We start from the raw sequence: 17,203 nt of genomic DNA, 5'->3' as shown, positions 1-17,203 counted from the left end.
GGGGTTGTGTGTGTGTGTGTTGCACAGCTGCAAAGCCGAAGGGGGTTTGCTAGGCAGGTGAAGAGTCCACCAACGAGAACAGTTAATGAGATGTGTGGGAGGCAGGGAACGCAGGTTCCCTTGCACAGTTTTTCCCTTATTTGAAGAGTTTGGCTGGGTGAGTTGAGACCCCCTTAACTGGTTATTACGTGGTTCCGGTAGCATCCTCAATATGCACGTGCCTCCCAAATATATAAGACATTCCTGTCCTAGAGAGCTGATAGCTTCAAGCAGCGCAATGCTCTGTCTCTTCCTTAAGTTAAAAAACAAATGGTTTTCTCTGTATCCCCGCAGGGAACACAGCACCCGCCCGAGTGGATCAGCCCCACGGTCCATATTTCCCCAGCAGTGGGCTGCTTTATATGAGTTGTAGTTCAGACCCCCATTCTCTCCCGTGGGACAGGCTCCCCAAACGACTTGAAATAACAAAAATAACCAGCGTCAAAGCAATGATCATGAACACACAGCTGACATGGACAGAGCACGTTATCAGAATGGGCGATGGTAGATGCCAGGAAAAGGTTTTCTATGGTGAACTGAAACTAAGAAAGTGTAGGGGGGCGGTCAAAGAAACCCCCACAGAGGCACCCTTTAGGCTGAACAGCACCTCCCGCAGCAGAGATACTGACAACATCAAAGAGGCAGCCACGGACAGATCTGGACAGAGAGCAAGTAGCAATAAAGGCGGTAAACACTCTGAAGAAGCCCGACATGGAAAACTGATTGAAAAAAGGGCCAACCATCATGCCAAGGCTTCCGTGGGAGCCTGCACATTCCTATGTGACATCTGTTTGCGATCCTGCTGCTCAAGGATCTGACCATACAGCCACAGGAGAACAGGTGCAAGACCATGACGTCATCGCTGGCTAGCTTAAAACATGCCCAAAATGTAAGGCAGATTTCCCTCTGACCGAGCTGCCTGGTGCATCATGGAAGTCCAGTGATCCTGGATGCACTATTGGTCCAGCCAGGGTGTCCGGTCCACAGGGCGAATGAGGGCCTCAGTCTCCCAAACTACATCTCCCATAAGGCAGTGCACCAGCACGGGGAAAATGCAGTTTAAGATTGAACTGACTTGAAAACAAGCATAGACTCATAGACTCATAGGTCAGAAGGGACCAATCTGATCATCTAGTCTGACCTCCTGCACAAGGCAGGCCACAGAACCCCACCCATCCAATTTTATAACAACCCCTATCCCAGGACCGAGTTATTGAAATCCTCAAAAATGGTTTGAAGACCTCAAGCTGCAGAGACACCACCAGCAAGCGACCCGTGCCCCACACTGCAGGGGAAGGCGAAAAACCTCCAGGGCACCTGCCAATCCGCCCTGGAGGAAAATTCCTTCCCGACCCCAAATATGGCGATCAGCTAAACCCTGAGCATGTGGGCAAGAGTCACCAGCTAGCACCCAAGAAGGAATTCTCCGCAGCAACTCAGTACCCATCGCATGCAACATCTCCCCGCATTTTGTGCCAGTCCAAAAAACCACAGGAAACACATCCATTCCAGGATTGTCAAACATCTTCTTTTGATTGAAAACATTGAAACAAAATGTTTCCCTATTTCCAGATTGAGATGCTTTGGAACTGCCATTCCAAACAATAGTTCAAAACTTCAACTTCTCCTCCTGAGTTGGGATGAAAACAAAAGTTGGAATTTCCCATGGGATGGAAATGCTGAATTTCCTGCTGCTCTCCGAGCGACTCTTTAGGCCTCACCCAGACCCCACTTAAGACCTATTTTGGGGAGTATGTGAGCTTTAAATGGTGCATTTGTGCTGACACTCCTCCATTCAGGGGCAAATTTTACCCTTTGTAAGTCAGATTGTAACACGCAGCAGCAGCGAGCCCACAGAAAGGCAAAATACCAAATGCTAGCAATGAGTGATGGCTTTTCTCCCTTGGCTCAAACAGCAGAGGTGCAGGCTTTGGAAGATGAAGGAGAAGGATCATCTCTCCAGTGAGGTAAATCTGCCTGGAGTCTGTAACACACGAACTCCCTACAACCCTCCTGTTGCAGGGGTACATGAGTTGCATATAGTGGGATTCCCGCTGCGGAAAGATGAGGGAAACAGTAGCATATAAACAAGAGCATCCAACCCAGGACACGATGGGCAGCAAGTCCCTATTTTTCAGCAGAGCTGAGCCTGTGGCAAGACTGGAGCTGGGAGAAAAGCTAACGTGGCCAGAAAACAAAACATTTCAGTTTGGATCAATGGAAACATTTTGATAAAATCAAAATGTTTTGTTTCACACTTTTACATTCCGTGATAATTGATAATAGAACATATAAAACTCTATGCAAACGGTATTTGGAAACACGTTGAAACGAAACTGTTTGATTTTTTTTGTCCCTGAGAAATGTTGCTGAAATTGGCACCTTCCTGCAGAATTGTTCAATGGCACCGAATAAACGTGTTCTGATGGGGAAACGGATCCGTCAGAAAATTCTTGGCCAGCTCGAGTCATGAAAATCAGACATGCATTCAAAGGGTCAGAGTCGCTTTTGCAGTTTGACCTGTTGTAGAGACAGGTCTGGAGAGTGGAGTTCGGGCCAGAGATCAAGATGGACTCTTCCTCAGCAGGCCCGTCTCTGGTATGGCCTCTTTAAGGGAACACGCCCAGTTCCCCTGTGAAGGATACGATCCTGCCTGTTGGGCTTGATGAGGCTCAGTTGACACTAATAAAAGGAAGGCAAGAAAGCTCCCAGCACAGGAGGAGGGGTCCTAACAGATCGATTACCACAAGCCCCGAATGAAAGGGAGGGAAAGGCCTGCGCCATGTAGCCGAACTCACTCTGTTTTGCACTGGACAGTAAAGTGACCGACTGAGAAAAAGGCATCCAGCAAGACTTGATAGGTGGCGTTTGTCCTTACGGGCCAGGAAGGCAGGACAGACTGGCAATGAGAGGGGAAACTGAGGCCCAGCACACTTGCTGAGTGGTGACCAGCCAACAGAGGAGACTTGGCGATGGAGAACCCGGCACAAGGTACAATCCCATCTTGCAGCAAGCAGGCACCTCTGCTGCTGCGGCCGCAGCTCTCTGCACACCGCAGCACGGAGAACAGATCCCTCCAGGGGGAACATGTATAAGCCTGGTAAGTAGAAAGCCTGCGGGCACCGCTTGCCGAGATGCAGTCGAAGGAGCAGCCAGGCAGAGGTCGCATGAGAGGCCAGGCTTCCAGAGCTAGGAATTTGCAAGCGGCAGGGCCAACACGCTAAGTGGGTGTTTGCAGATGCTAGATGGCTAACTGCATGGTTATCTCCCAGCAGCTACAGCTGTACTGTGAAAACACAACACAAAGCAGATCGGTGCCATGGCAGGGGCAGGGTAAATCAAGGAAGATCAGCGTTCGCTTTCATAATAGCGGGTGAGACTAATGTGAGACCCCAGCGATCTCTCTGAGAAATAATAAGAATACAGGATGCATCCTCAGAAGTGAATTAACTACCCAGGAGATGGTGTTAATGATCCTGACCTACTTCACAGAGGGGAAAACTGAGGCACACACAGGGGAAGCAGCTTCCCCGAGGTCACAGACGACATGAGCATCTGTGCCAGAATTAGCACCCATGTGTTCTTAGCTCCCAACTCCACCCTCAGATCTCCAGGCCGCACTGCTTCTCTGATTACCTGCCTCCGATTCCCGAAAGAACCTCTGCATCTCTTGGGACGGGGTGAGGCACTAAATGAAAGCAAGATGGCCAAGTTCCAGCAGGTCTGTGTGGACACCAGGTGACAACTAGTTATCTATCAGCAAGTGAAACTTTGATTTAATCAATCAGCACAACATCTAGACCAGGGGTGGCCAACCTGAGCCTCAGAAGGAGCCAGAAATTACCAATGGTCATTGCCAAAGAGCCACAGTAACACATCAGCAGCACACCCCCCCCCCCATCAGCTCCATCCCCCCATCCCTGGGCGCAGGCTCTGGGGCGGGAGTAGGAAGGGGTGGAGTGGGTAGGGTGACCAGATGTCCCGATTTTATAGGGACAGTCCCGATTTGGGGGTCTTTTTCTTATATAGGCTCCTATTACCCCCCACCCCATCCCAATTTTTCACACTTGCTGTCTGGTCACCCTAGGAGTGGGGGCAGGGCCTGTGGCAGAGCCAGAGGTTGAGCAGTGAGCACCCGCCCCTTACCCCCCGGCACACTGGAAAGTTGGCACCTGTAGCTCCAGCCCCGGAGTCGGTTCCTATACAAGGAGCCGCATATTAACTTCTGAAGAGCCACATGTGGCTCCGGAGCCCCAGGTTGGCCCCCTCGATCTAGACACTGCATAGATAGAGGCCTCCCAAGGTTTGAAGGTTCACCCAGGCTGCTCCACATGCTTCAGGCACTTAGACTGTTCCATGGGAAACTCACCCCCACCAGGGGAAGTCAGGAAGCATCAAACCGGGGACCTCCAGCACCAAAGAACAGGCCTCTATCGTTTGAGCTAAAAGAGCAGCTGTCTCGTCTGATGGCAGGGGTGAGCTCTTCCTCTTCACGTCAAACACATGTAGCCAGCGTGTTACAGATATGGGCTTTGGGGTCCCGATCCCGCAGCCTTTGCTTACCGGAGATGCCCCTGCTCACACAGAATAGAATCATACAATATCACGGTTGGAAGGGGCCTCAGGAGGTATCTAGTCCAACTCCCTGCTCCAAGCAGGACCAAGTCCTAGCTAAATCATCCCAACAAGGGCTTTGTCAAGCTAGGCCTTAAAAACCTCTAAGGAAGGAGATTCCACCACCTCCCTAGGTGACCCATTCCAGTGCTTCACCAGCCTCCTAGTGAAATAGTGTTTCCTAATATCCAACCTAAACCTCCCCCACTGCAACTTGAGACCATTGCTCCTTGTTCTGTCATATGAGGAGTCTCATTCATTTCAGTGGCTTTTCATGCCCAAGACAGTGTTACAGCATGAGTCACTACCCTGGCTTAGTCCTTGCTGAATTCCTGACAAATCAAAAATGTCAATTCTGACATGCTGCCGTGGTGCCTCATGGAGGATCTAGTTCAGAGCTTCATTCTCCTCTGTGGCCTGGGCTCTCCAGCTGGACTTCAACTCCCAGGACGCTCTGGCTTCAGACTACAATCCCCCATGATGCACTCTGATCTCTCGTCTTGGTGAAAGAAGCCAGTGCATCCTGGGAGTTGAAGTCCGCAACTATGGTGACTCATAGGAGTTATAGTTCTGGAGTCTCATGCTCCCAATTCCCCTCTACAGGCTGGACTGTAGAGGGGAATTGGGAGCATGAGGCTCCAGAACTATAACTCCTATGAGTCACCATGGTTGCATTTCCAAACTGAAATATTTCAGTTTTTGATTTTTCATTGAAAGTTTTTCCATGGTTGCAGGGGTAAAAGTAACTTACAGGACATACCGGTACTGCTGGAGTCCTGAGGGGTGTGGCCTCAACCGGAAGAGGCAGTGTCTCTCAAGATTTAAAGGCCTTGGGGCATGGCTGCGGCTGGGAGCCGCCAGGGCTCAGGGGCAAATTAAAGGGCCTGGGGCTCCGGCTGCTGCGGAGCTCCGGACCCTTTAAATCCACCCCACAGCTCTGGCTGCCGGAGCCGCGTGTGGGATTTAAAGGGCTCTGGGTTGCCCGCAGCCGCGGGAGCTCTGAGCCCTTTAAATCCGGCCCCAGCCCGGCCACCAGAGCGATTCAAAGGGCTCTGGGCTGCCCGCTGCGGCCGTACGCCGTACTGGACCATACCAGCTTACTTTCACCTCTGCATGGTTGTCAAAATTTTTGGAGGTGGGGGGGAGGAGGATGTTTTTTCCAGCTAGTTCTTCCATCAGCTCAGGGAATTCTGCTTTATCACAAGCAGCATAGGGTCTACTCAATTCCTGCCATAACCGCGCTGTCTGTATGGCTCCAACACTGAGGCATTCCATGGGCCTTGATGGCATTATCGTTTTAAATATAAGCAACGCTCGGTACAAAAGGCCTCGCTCCCAGTGTGAGTAACAATGATGGCGAGGGAAAAGCAAAGTGATTGAGAAGACATTGCCGTCCCTGCCCCCGTCACCCCGAGAAGTTTGCACGGTGAATGTTAATAATAGCCCAAATGTGAAGGCAATGGAAAAGCAGAACTCAGAGGAGCGCATGGGCTCCACAGGATGGGGTGGAAGGTAAAAATTACAAGCCCGGAGCCAGAGAGCTTTCGGACCAAGCAGGAGCAACGGCGGGGGAGGCTTTTCCATTCAAGGGGATGCAGAAACAGCCCGAACGTTTTATTCAGCAAATGCACTGGGGAAAGAAGAGGGGGAAAGACACTCAGGCCCAGCAAAGTGCTGCTCTTTAGAGGTTGCCAGAGTCCCAACGGCTCCAGAAAAGCCATTCACATGCCCACTGCCTCATCTGCACCATGACCTACGGAGCGCCTGGGGATCTCAGGCCTGGTCCACACTACAGCGTTAAATCGATTTAAACAGCGTTAAATCGATTTAACGCTGTACCCGTCCACACTACAAGGCACTTTAAATAGATTTTAAGGTCTCTTAAAATCGATTTCTGTACTCCTCCCCAACAAGAGGAGTAACCCTAAAATCGATATTACTATATCGATTTACGGTTAGTGTGGACGGAAATCAAAGTTATTGGTCTGATTCTTTTACTGAGCTACCCAGAGTGCACCGCTCCGGAAATCGATGGTATCCTAGGACCATGGACGCACACCACCGAATTAATGTGCCCTAGTGTGGACGCGTAAAATCGATTTTATAAAACCAGTTTTATAAAACCGGTTTTAATAATTTCGATTTTATGCTGTAGTGTAGACGTGGCCTCTGAGGAGCTGTCCCCTTCCCTTCTCTCCCGCTCCCACACGCAGAAATCCAGAGTCTCTCTCTCACACACACACTTATACACCGCATCTGTCTTTTTCACACACACCCAATGAACAACCCACACAACGTGGGTCTGTCCCATGGACACCGCTAAGGATGCACAATATTCCTCTCCCTCTCAAGCTCCTTCAGACACATGCTATCAGCTGCAAGTTTTAACCCCAGATCCCAAGTTTAAAGGTGTTAACGCCCCCTCACCCCCCGCCAATTTTGGGCTAGGGACTTGCTGCAAAGATGGTACCGAGCTGCGCAGATGAGGGAGGTGGGGAACTGATTCAAGCCTGTCATAAGAATCTCTTGCTCACTGAAACACAGAGGCCAATTCACACCTTGTCATGGGACTTGACCACAGTTCTGAGATGACCATAGCTCTCACAGATGCAGAGACAGATAAGCCTAAACAGTCATGAGTCTCTGCACAAACAGGGCCTCGACATGCACCCAGCCAAGAACTCTGTGCTGCTTTTAATAACCCAACTCATGGGGCAGTGAAAACAAACTCTTTGCTCCCGGCTCTGCGTACAAAGGGGAAACTGAGGCCCAGGATTGCAGGATAAAGAGGAAGGATGACCCCAGTGGTTAAGGCACTAGCCTGGGACCTGGCACCGATTTCCTGTGCACCCTTGGGTGCATCACTCAGCTGTCCTGTGCCTCAGTTTCCCCTTTGTTCAATGGGGATACTAGCCCTGCCCTGCCTCACAGAGGCATGTGAGGCTACGTACATTGCAGAGTGTGAGGCGCTCGGATCCTGTACAAGCCCCTGGAGGAAAGGAGGCTGCACAGGCTGCGGGCCTGGAGTGATCGGGCCACCATCTTGCCCGGCCGGGCAAGAAGCCCAAGCTTGGGCTAACACACACAGATTCTCTAGCCAGGGCTGTAACAGTCTCACATTTCCTGCAGTTCAGCACACGCTCTCTGAGGGGTGACACTTGCACGGCTCCTACCGCACTGCATGGGAAAAGCCAGGCCTGCCATCCTCTGGGGCCGCCCGCAAGGAACCTTCCCCCAGCACCGAGCACCCAAGGATTCTGCGGCATCCTGGGACAACTCAAGCCAGGCCTTTGTTTCCCGTTCTGTCATGCCTCTGTGGTGTGCGGGCAGCTCCCTAGGACCAGATGCTTCCTGGGTGTAAACGGGATCACCTGACTGCAGTGGAGTGAGGCTGGTTTATGCCCGCGGAGGCTGTGGCCCCGGATAAGGAAGCCCGAGGCTGCGTGTTCCTGCTATGAATGGCATGCACTGGGCAGGAGCCAGCGGCATTGGTAGCAAGGGGGAAGGCCAGCTGCGCTTTCGCTGCAGGAAAGATCAGGAGCTTTTTCAGCTCTGTGGACGGGGCTTTCCCAGGGACCACATTTTGGGGGTGGAGGGAGCTGGGGAAGAGGCCAGCAGGCGTTTTAAGGAGACTTATCTCCGTTGGCATCTGAGTTCTGTAGACTCCCCCTCACCTTAGCTTCTGTGGCCTCTAGGGAACAGAGGGGAAGGATTGAAGCAGGGAAGGAATAAGAAACAGGAGGAAACCGATGGTGCATGAAACTCCAGCAGCTTGTGTGATTTCCCCCTCGCGATCAGAGCACAGGGGAACTCCATACAAAGCCACATGCTTGCTCAACAGCCCTTGAGAGCCGGGGAGCCCCGTGCAGAGCGCTGAGGTCTGGGCCCAGCTGAGCTGAGGTGGGTGGAATTGCAGTCTGGGACTTGCCAGCTCACAGTCGGATCTGGCTCAGGGAAGTTTCCTGGAAAGTTTCCAGTTTCTATCTCTGCAGCTTCAGGAAGCATTTGACCCTCTGCGCCTACAAAGCTGACAGCAACCCAAATAGGGCAGGATCCACTCCACCCCCAGCAGCCAGGGCAGGATCATTCCCCGCTGCCTGTTCTCCAGTGCTTCGGCCAGCACGGCTGGCTGGAGCATCCACCCCTTCCCCGGCAGACCCTCATCCCTATTGCTCTCGCAGGGAGAATCCGTCTGATACCCGGCCTGCACTCTCCCTTTGCTTCCAGCCCTGCTCGGCCCATCCCCTCCTTGGTGCTCACAACCTTCACATGGCAACTGGGACCCCGCTCTGACTAAGCTTTCATGGCGTGTCCTCTAAGATCCGTTCCAGAGGAGAGTCCCGCAGACACCCCTCCAAGGCAGATCTCTCCCCAGGGGCAGCCTCCACAGGCCGGTGGGACCTTGTAGCGCGGTGCGTTTGCCAGCTGGTGGGCAGCCACGAGGACGGACTTGACCAGCGAGTCATCCAGCCAGTGGCTGGGCTGGGCTCATTTAGGGGGGCGCCTCTCCTTGCCTGTGGCAGACTGGAACCAGGATATCCATAGGCAGAAACTCAACACCCAATCCAAGGATAGGCCCCAGCTCGTCTCGGACACATGGTGCTCTTGGCATCAGCCATCACGAGACACGTGCCCCTTCCCTTAGCAAACAGCCCAACCTGCTGTCACCTCAGAGCATGCCACCATCCCCAGCTCTCCTGGCCTGGGGGCTGTACAGCCGGGTTTGTCTCCACCCCTCTCTGGGGCATTCCGACTAGTGAACACAGGGATCCACACTCCTCCAGTACAGTTACACTAGGGACAGATTTGGCCCAGCCACAGCAAATATTGACACAGCGATCGGCATACCAGTGGCGCAGGGAGGTACATGCCGTCACACGGGGGATCCAGCCCGGAGCCTGGCACCATACACCTCGGGGTTCAATCCCAGCTGACAAGCTGCAGCAGCCTCGCACCAGAGAGGGGAGGGGGAAGATTTTGCACGGAGCCAGAACACACGTGTGTGTTCACAGGAGCATGTCTTAGCCTGGTACATTCAACCAGTGGGGCCAGGCACCCGGCCTCAGTCACAGCAATTCCGCCCACGACCAGGTGACTGATCGTCACCCCCACGCAAGCCAGAGTGCTCCCGTGGGCGCTACACAACGGAACACCTTCGGCACCCAGGCCCTGGCCATCAGCCCCGGCCTGAAGGGTCTTCGAGAGGGTAACCTCAGCTCTCTCCTACCTTTTCACCCACCTTTGAGGTTCCCAGGGTGCGAGCGAAATAGATGTAGGTCCACAGGTCCCCCCTCTTCCAGCCCCGTGACTGCACCCCCAAGCTGGGGCACGGGATTAGGGACGGAGGTATGGAAAATGGGATCTTCCTTCCCCCGAGGCCCAGAGAAAACACCCTGGCAGTTACACACCCTTAGTGCGCTCACTTCCTGGTCTGGGCTGCCTTGCATTCCTCCGAGCACCGCCCTCCCTCTCTCTCTGCCTGCATCTCCTGCCAGCCCCAGCATGTCCCTCGGGTGCAGAGCCTGCCCTGTTCCTCCCAGGGGGCTGACAGCTCTGCCTGCAGCACCCCCTGCCGCCTCCCAAGGGCCTGAGGGACTCACCTATGTGAGAGGGAAGCTGGTGCTGGAGCTCTGGGACCTGCGGTGTGATCCTTTGCTGCTCCTCTGTGCAGGCGTCTGGCTCACCAGGCAAGAACAGGACCGAGGAACTTGCAGGATCTGGCCCGCGGGAGAGTTTGTGCTAAAGGGAAGGGCATCATTCTTACTACTACTGAAAGCACAGCCCAGAGGCCCACTTCCTGGACAGGCTCGGGTGGGTGCCGGTGACATGAATCCTCAAGCCTACACTTCCGTGACTAGCGTGCCAGGCGAGATAGAGAGCAGACCGCCCCGCGCCCCTCTCCGGGAAAGGGCTCCACAAACACGGCAACCCACCTCCATCTTACTCCGAACTCGGGTGCGGGGGTCTGTCCCCCAACATCTCACATGGAGAGGCAGGCCCGGATCCTCAGCTGCACTCAAGGACCACAGAGCATGGTGCCAAGGGTTCTCAACCAGGGGTACATGTCCCTCTTGAGGTACACAGAGGGGGTACGTTAACTCATCCAGATATTTGCCCATTTTTACAACTGGCTACATAAAAAGCACTAGTGAAGTCAGTACAAACTAAAATTTCATACAGGCAATGAGTTGTTTACACTGCTCTACATACTATACATTGCAATGTAAGTACAATAGCTATATTCCAATCAATTTATTTTATAATGATATGGTAAAAAGGAGAAAGTCCGCAATTTGTCAGTAAGCGTGTGCTGTGACGCTTCTGTATTTTATGTCTGATTTTGTAAACAAGTAGTTTCAAAGTGAGGTGAAACTTGGGGGTACACAAGACAAATCAGACTCCTGAAAGGGGGACAGTCATCTGGAAAGGTTGAGAGGCACTGCTATAGGCCACCGATGTGCTTCCCTGATCTCGGGCCAGCTCTGCAACAGGCCAGTCCCTCTACATAACTGAGAGCAGCCTCAGGGCTGCTCTCCATTACTCACCACACCTCCCTGTGAAGAGGGTAACGGGTGTATACAGGGATCTCTTCAGCCACCTCTTCTGAGGTGTGATTCAGCAGCTACTTCACGCCAGCCAGCAATGCTCCACAACAGTTTTGGTCACGTAAATGTTGAAGGACTTTGTGTCCAGCTGAAATGGGGGCCAGTTGGGGAGACAGACCATTCCTTAGCTGGAAGGTGGCCAGACCCCAGAGCTAAGCCCATAGCCCCAGAGAAATGCACAGGCAGTCTGGAATTATTGGACAGAAAATGACTATTTGTCAAAATCAAAACCTGTCACTGGCCACAAGACTTTCCCTGGGAAGATGTCTCAGGTCCAGGGTGAATTTCTGGGCAAGAAGAAAATAGTCAGGAGGCCACAGCATTCACATGGGATCTGGGCTCAAATGTGAGTCTCCACTGCCCCCAGGGACTTCCCTCACCACTGGCTATAGAATCAGTCTCTAGATAGTCCTTGGTATTAAATAAGAGGCAAGAGAGAGACTGATTCTGTAGTACCCAGTGGTAGGTGCTGCGCAGACGTACGACACCTGCCCCAAAGAACTAATAGTCTATATAGCTACGGTATTACCATTTTACAGGCAGTGCAGAGAGGGTGTGGGGCAGGATGAGAATTGAACTCCTACTTCAGCACAGTCAAGCCAGTTCTTTAACTACAAAACCATCCTGCCCTTCCACCTCCGGGTTAAGCTTTCAACAGCCCAGGGGATGCAATCATGCATGTTGCAACCTGTTAGACACATTTGTTAACAGTGGGTACAAGCAACAATTCGCACTCAGGAAGTCACCATAGATAGAGGCAGTCACCTCTCTTCGGCCTGTGTCGGCACTGGCTTTTTGCTCCCGCGCCGTACATCCAGAGGGTGCAAAGGCTTCAGCATAACCGAGCTCGCAATCACATTGACTTATTGCAGCTACTGTGGATACTCAGAATCATGTTCAGCCTGTTATCTGTTCTTGTCCTATGTGCTGGCACTTCATAAGCTTTACTATGCATTTGTACAGCCACCTAGGTTTGCAAACTCTAGGCATTGCTGTTATTTAATAAATAACGACGCTTCTGATCTGCAGCTCTTCAACTCGCTCTATGAAGGGAGACAAGCATCAGCAGCCCTAGTTTGCCAATAGGGAAACTGAGGCATGGGCAGGTGAAGCAACTTGCCCAAGGGTTCAAAGCTAGGTTCGCAGCAGAGTCCGGCTTCAAATTTAGGAGTACACCTAGCTGGAAATTTTTTGACTGCTCTTTTCTGGCAAAAAATAATGTGGGTTGGTCAGAACTGAAGCTGTTTGTGAAAGTGGGTCAATTTGAACCATCTCCCCACACAAAACATTTGTGAAAAAATCTCTCTGAAGTTGTCCAAATGTCCCATTTCAATGTGTTCAGCTCAGAGAGTTTTGGCTTTTCAAATTGAACTTACTTTTTGGTTCAAAATTTTAGTAAATTTAGACTACAAAAAGATTTTTAAAAAAAAGAGAGAGAAAAGGTCAAAAATGAAAAGAACCATTTTGAAATTATCAAAACAGAACATTTCCACTGATCCAAACTGATTTTTTCCTCAGTTTGTGAAAATTTTTGAGATTTTGATTTTTGTCCCAATTTGGGCCAGGAAAAAATTCAAAATCTTGCAAATTCTTGCAAAGTCATTTCCTGCCCAGCTCTACCCAGGTGTCCCGCACCCCTCCCCACATCAGCCGCTCTCCTTAAAAGTAAATGCATGGACAGCTCCCAGCCCAGATCCTCCAACGGCACCTGCCACTTGAATTCATGATGCACAGTGACTGTAACCTCCGGAAGATCCTCCTTCCTGCTCCTAACCGGGACCCGAGAACACCTAACGAAAAGAGAGCCTTGAAAAATCCACCCCAAGTTTCACACAAGATACTGCATGTACCACAACAGGATGCTTGGCGCCTCAGTTCCATATAGGGTGACCAGATGTCCCAATAAAATTGGGGACTGTCCCGATACTTAATCCTTTGTCCCGCGTCCTGATCAAGGTACAATCTGGATGCCATTTGTCCTGATATTCAGGTATAGAGATGAGCGGGAGGGAGGCGCCGACTACGGGGAAAAATTAGCGGGTGCTCTGCACCCACCGGCAGCCAAGCTCCCACCTGCTCGCTGCCTCCTCCCATTCCCAGTGCTTCGCGCTGCCTAACAGCTGTTTGACGGCGCTTTGGACTTTCTCGGAGGGAGGGGGAGGAGTGGGAAGATGGTGAGCTCAGGGAAGAAGGCGGGAGAAGAGGCAGGGCAGGGGCGGGGACTTGGGAGAAGGGAGTGGAGTGGGGCGGGGTGAGGGTGGTGAAGGGGTGGGAAGAGGGGGTGGGCAGAGGGGACGTCGGCGCCGTAGCACGGGCGTGCGTGTGAAAAGATGAGTGGCGAGCCAGCGGCAGGCTGGGGGGTGAAGAGGCGAGCAGGCGGGTGGGAGGGGGTGAGGAGACGAGCGGTGGGTGGGAGACTGAGGAAGGGGGCGGTGACGGGGGGGAGCAGAGCAGGGAGAGGGCGGGACCTGGGCAGAGTGGAGGCGGAGCCTGGAAGGAGCAGGGGTGGACTGTGGGCAGGGCTGACAGCACCCCAATGTGTCCCGATATTTCACTGTTGTGATCTGGTCACCCTAGCTGCATACAGCCCTCCAGTCTGGCTATAGCAACAAGAGAGGTCAAGGGCTCTGGGTCACACCCCCACTGGCCATTCCTGCATCTGCCCACTATCCGCCTTCCCCAGTGTATGGTTATCATCCACCCCACTGCCCCTCATTACAGCCCCTCCAGGACCCAAGTGCCACCTCCTGCCCCTCTCACACACTGCCACCTTCGACTCTGCATCCTGTATACCCGGGGAGGGCTGGCTCTGCCCCACTGCCATGGTATCTGGGCACGTACTGCTTTCTAGCGCTCCCTCTGCCTGGAGCATATCTGCCAGCACATCACACAGAGCTCCGGCCAGAGGGGGCGCTAGAAAGCAAGGCACGCGCCGGTACCGTAGTGATGCGTGCAGGAGGGACGGACGGAAAGATGGAGACATGCTGGCCTAGGAACCGGGACCCCAACCCAACCCCAAGCTTGCTGAGCCAGGTAAGCGACTGGCAGGGGGAGAGGGTGTCCCCACTGTCCTGAGCTGGATGGAACCAGACCTGCTCAGGTGTGTGCCATGGCCTCCGCCGCTGGAGGCGTACGCAGGTCACGATCCCTAGCACACTAGTGGCAGCTAACTGAGCCTGTCCTCTGAGCATGCCCATCTCCCCGGGCTAGCAAGGAGAGGGCGTATGTATGTATATAACGGTCACATCGCTCTGCCCCAGCAGAGGCCGGGGTGGCTGTTCTCTGCAGCTCCCTTCAGTCCACAGCCCTGCCTTGCCAAATGGAAGGGGCCCTTGGGTCCCTGCACCCCACATCCTTACCCAACAACGCCAGGTGCTCCGCACCCCATCCCCACTCCGTCCACCATGGGCTCCTGCCCAGCCCCTCAGCTGGATCTACCTTCAGCCACGGCGCCACCTCCCTCGCTGAAATGAGAGTTCCCCTCTCTTGGGAAGGCCACAGGGTGTTCTAGAAGATTTAAGAAGCCAGCTAGCAGCCCTGGGGAAAACTCTGTGCAACGCCATGGGGAGCCCACACGCTGGAGCCCTGCAAGCAGGCTAGGGAGAGGGAGAAGAGGAGGAAGGCGGAGTGCGCACAATGGGGATGGAGAGAGACGATATCTTCCTGTCCCTGGGACAGGGGAGAGGGGGCCAAAGACTGACCTACCCGCCTAGGGCTCTATTTAAACGAGACACTTTGTCAAGGCACGGGGGGCAGATGCCTGTGGAGCTGTGTTTCTGCAGCAGAAGGGTCTGAATCCCATTGCTCATGGCTTAGGTGGTAGCAGGGGCGTGTCAAAGAATCCGCGGCAGATGCACCCTGCTGTTAAAGCCGCTAAGACAAAGTGCACAACTGCCTGCAAACGAGCTTGCTGACGACACGATAGTCCCAGTGGGTGGAGGGTGCAATGAACCAGCACGGGTGCCTTGGCTACACCGTGATCAGGGCCGGTTTAGCAGCCACTAGCCCTGAGACTGGTGGGTCTCACAGCTTTCCCCACCCCTGGACAGGGCCAGGGCCAACTACACTCCCCTCCGCAGGGGATGCGCCATCACGGCGTTGGCACCGTTTGCAGAGCACCTTGATGGTGCAAACTGTTCAACCTCTTGGTCATCACCCCTAGCGCTTTTCAACCATACATCACAACGGGGAGGGGAAGGGCCTATTTCAGAGAGGGGGAAACTGAGGCACGGAGCAGTTAAGTGACTTACCTAGTGCCAGAGTGAGTCAGGCACAGGGCCAATGCCCCCAGTTCCCAGTCCTTCTCCCCTGGGCCATGCTGTCTGTGCCACCAGAAGGCAACAGTTCTGTGATACACCCGTATCCTTACAGGAGGCTCACGTACAGCTCCCTGTGCTGCTGTTGGGCTGGCAGGACCTCGCTGCAAGTGTAATAATAGCAGAGTGGCCATTATGGTACCACAGGAGCCGTACACATTGCCAGGTCAGCCATGGGGGAGTGGGACCTTCCTACCGAAGGGAGGAATCAGGGATCTCCAAGGCACAGACTGGGGATCGTGGCAGTGCCCAGCACATTCCAGCCTGCAGGGCAGAGCACTGTGGAATTGTGGGGGGAGAGAGACTAGGAGCCATCTTTGCCTCTCCATCTCAGCCCAAACCTGCTCTGGCTCCCGCCACGTGGAGCCTACGAGCCATTTCTCCAGCATCCCACACACACACACACACACACTCTGCTGCGGGACAAGATCAGCAGCCAGGGCCTCCGATCAAGGCTCCTGCAAGAAGAGAGTGGCTGGGGAACCCCGCAAACCATCCGTGGGGGACACCTTCGCCTGGCCAAACTCCCTGGGCTGCGCGGGGCGGTTTGAGGGGGAAGACAGACCATCAGACAGGATGACTGAGTTGGGGTTGGTCCTGCTTTGAGCAGGGGGTTGGACTAGATACCTCCTGATGTCCCTTCCAACCCTGAGATTCTATGATTCTATGATGCCAGCTTACAGCCTGCCCGCAGCCACACTCCCCCTAGGCAGACCATCCCCACCTCGTGCCCCCTTCCACAGACCCATCCAAGCCCGGGAAGCTGGCCTCAGTCCCGCCAATGCCAACTTCCCCCCACGGCGCACCCACGCCCAGAACTGCCTGATGCCCACCTGCAGGATGGTAGCTCACCCCGGCTCCATCCGTGCTGGATGGCTAAGACAGGGGAACCTGCCACTTGCTTCACCAGAAACCTGGGCACCTCCCCACAGAGGGCAGCAGCGTTTGATCCGCCTCGGGGGGGCTTGGGACTTAGACGGGACAGGAGCTGGTAGCCCCTTTGAGTAGCCCTCCAGCCCTGGTGTCTCCAAACCACTCGCCAGCCACACAATCCTGCCCCTCGCTGGGAGAAGCTAGCGGCCAGGCTAGGGGAAGGATGTAATAGCCCCTCACCTCCCACCCCAGAGCAATGGCTTCAAGCCCCAGCGGGCAGGAAAGACCCCCCCTCCGGCCACATTTACACACACCCCAACTTACTCCGAAGCAGAGGCGCCTGGTGCGGCCAAGCCAGCGCCGGGCAGGCCGGAGGGAGCAGCTGCTGGCCCCGCTCCGAAAGGGGTCTCGGCCGCAGAACACACGTGTCCGACCCGGGCTGTCCGTGCCGCGGCAGAGCCGGAGCGTGTCTGGAGCCGGCTCCGCAGGTGCGGGGAGGTTCAGGCACGTTGGTGCTGCCCCCGTGTGGATCTGTGCGCACGCTGCGTGGCAGGGGGCGGCCCGGGGCCAAGGCAGCAGGTGTGGGGGGGTCGCTGCGCCACCTAGTGGCTGGCCCGAGGCGGGGACGCCAGCCGGTGCAGCAGCTGCTTGAGTGAGTGCCAGGCTCTGGTTCAATCCGGTGTGACCGCTCGGGTGACCAGATAGCAAGTGTGAAAAATCGGAGCAGGGGCTGGAGGGGTAATAGGCACCTGTATA

General features: G+C 54.2%; 1 protein-coding gene across 3 annotated transcripts in view; it reads right to left on the bottom strand.

The window, feature by feature from the left end:
* PTK2B (protein tyrosine kinase 2 beta) overlaps positions 1 to 16,867 on the bottom strand; it is a 119,456-nt gene extending 102,589 nt beyond the window's left edge. Inside the window, exon 1 of one of the 3 annotated variants that reach the window (XM_050948746.1) lies at positions 16,772 to 16,867. The gene's annotated coding sequence lies outside the window, so the exon portion shown is untranslated. Of the gene's footprint in view, positions 1 to 9,880; positions 10,052 to 16,771 lie in introns of those variants that run through there. The other 2 variants (XM_050948743.1, XM_050948745.1) reach the window with 2 other exon arrangements.
* Between the last annotated feature and the right edge of the window lie 336 nt (positions 16,868 to 17,203).

Source organism: Gopherus flavomarginatus, chromosome 4 (genome assembly GCF_025201925.1).
Source record: "Gopherus flavomarginatus isolate rGopFla2 chromosome 4, rGopFla2.mat.asm, whole genome shotgun sequence".
Lineage (NCBI taxonomy): Eukaryota > Metazoa > Chordata > Testudines > Testudinidae > Gopherus > Gopherus flavomarginatus.
Note: the sequence above shows the minus strand (reverse complement) of the source record. Positions and strands in the feature narration are given on the sequence as shown.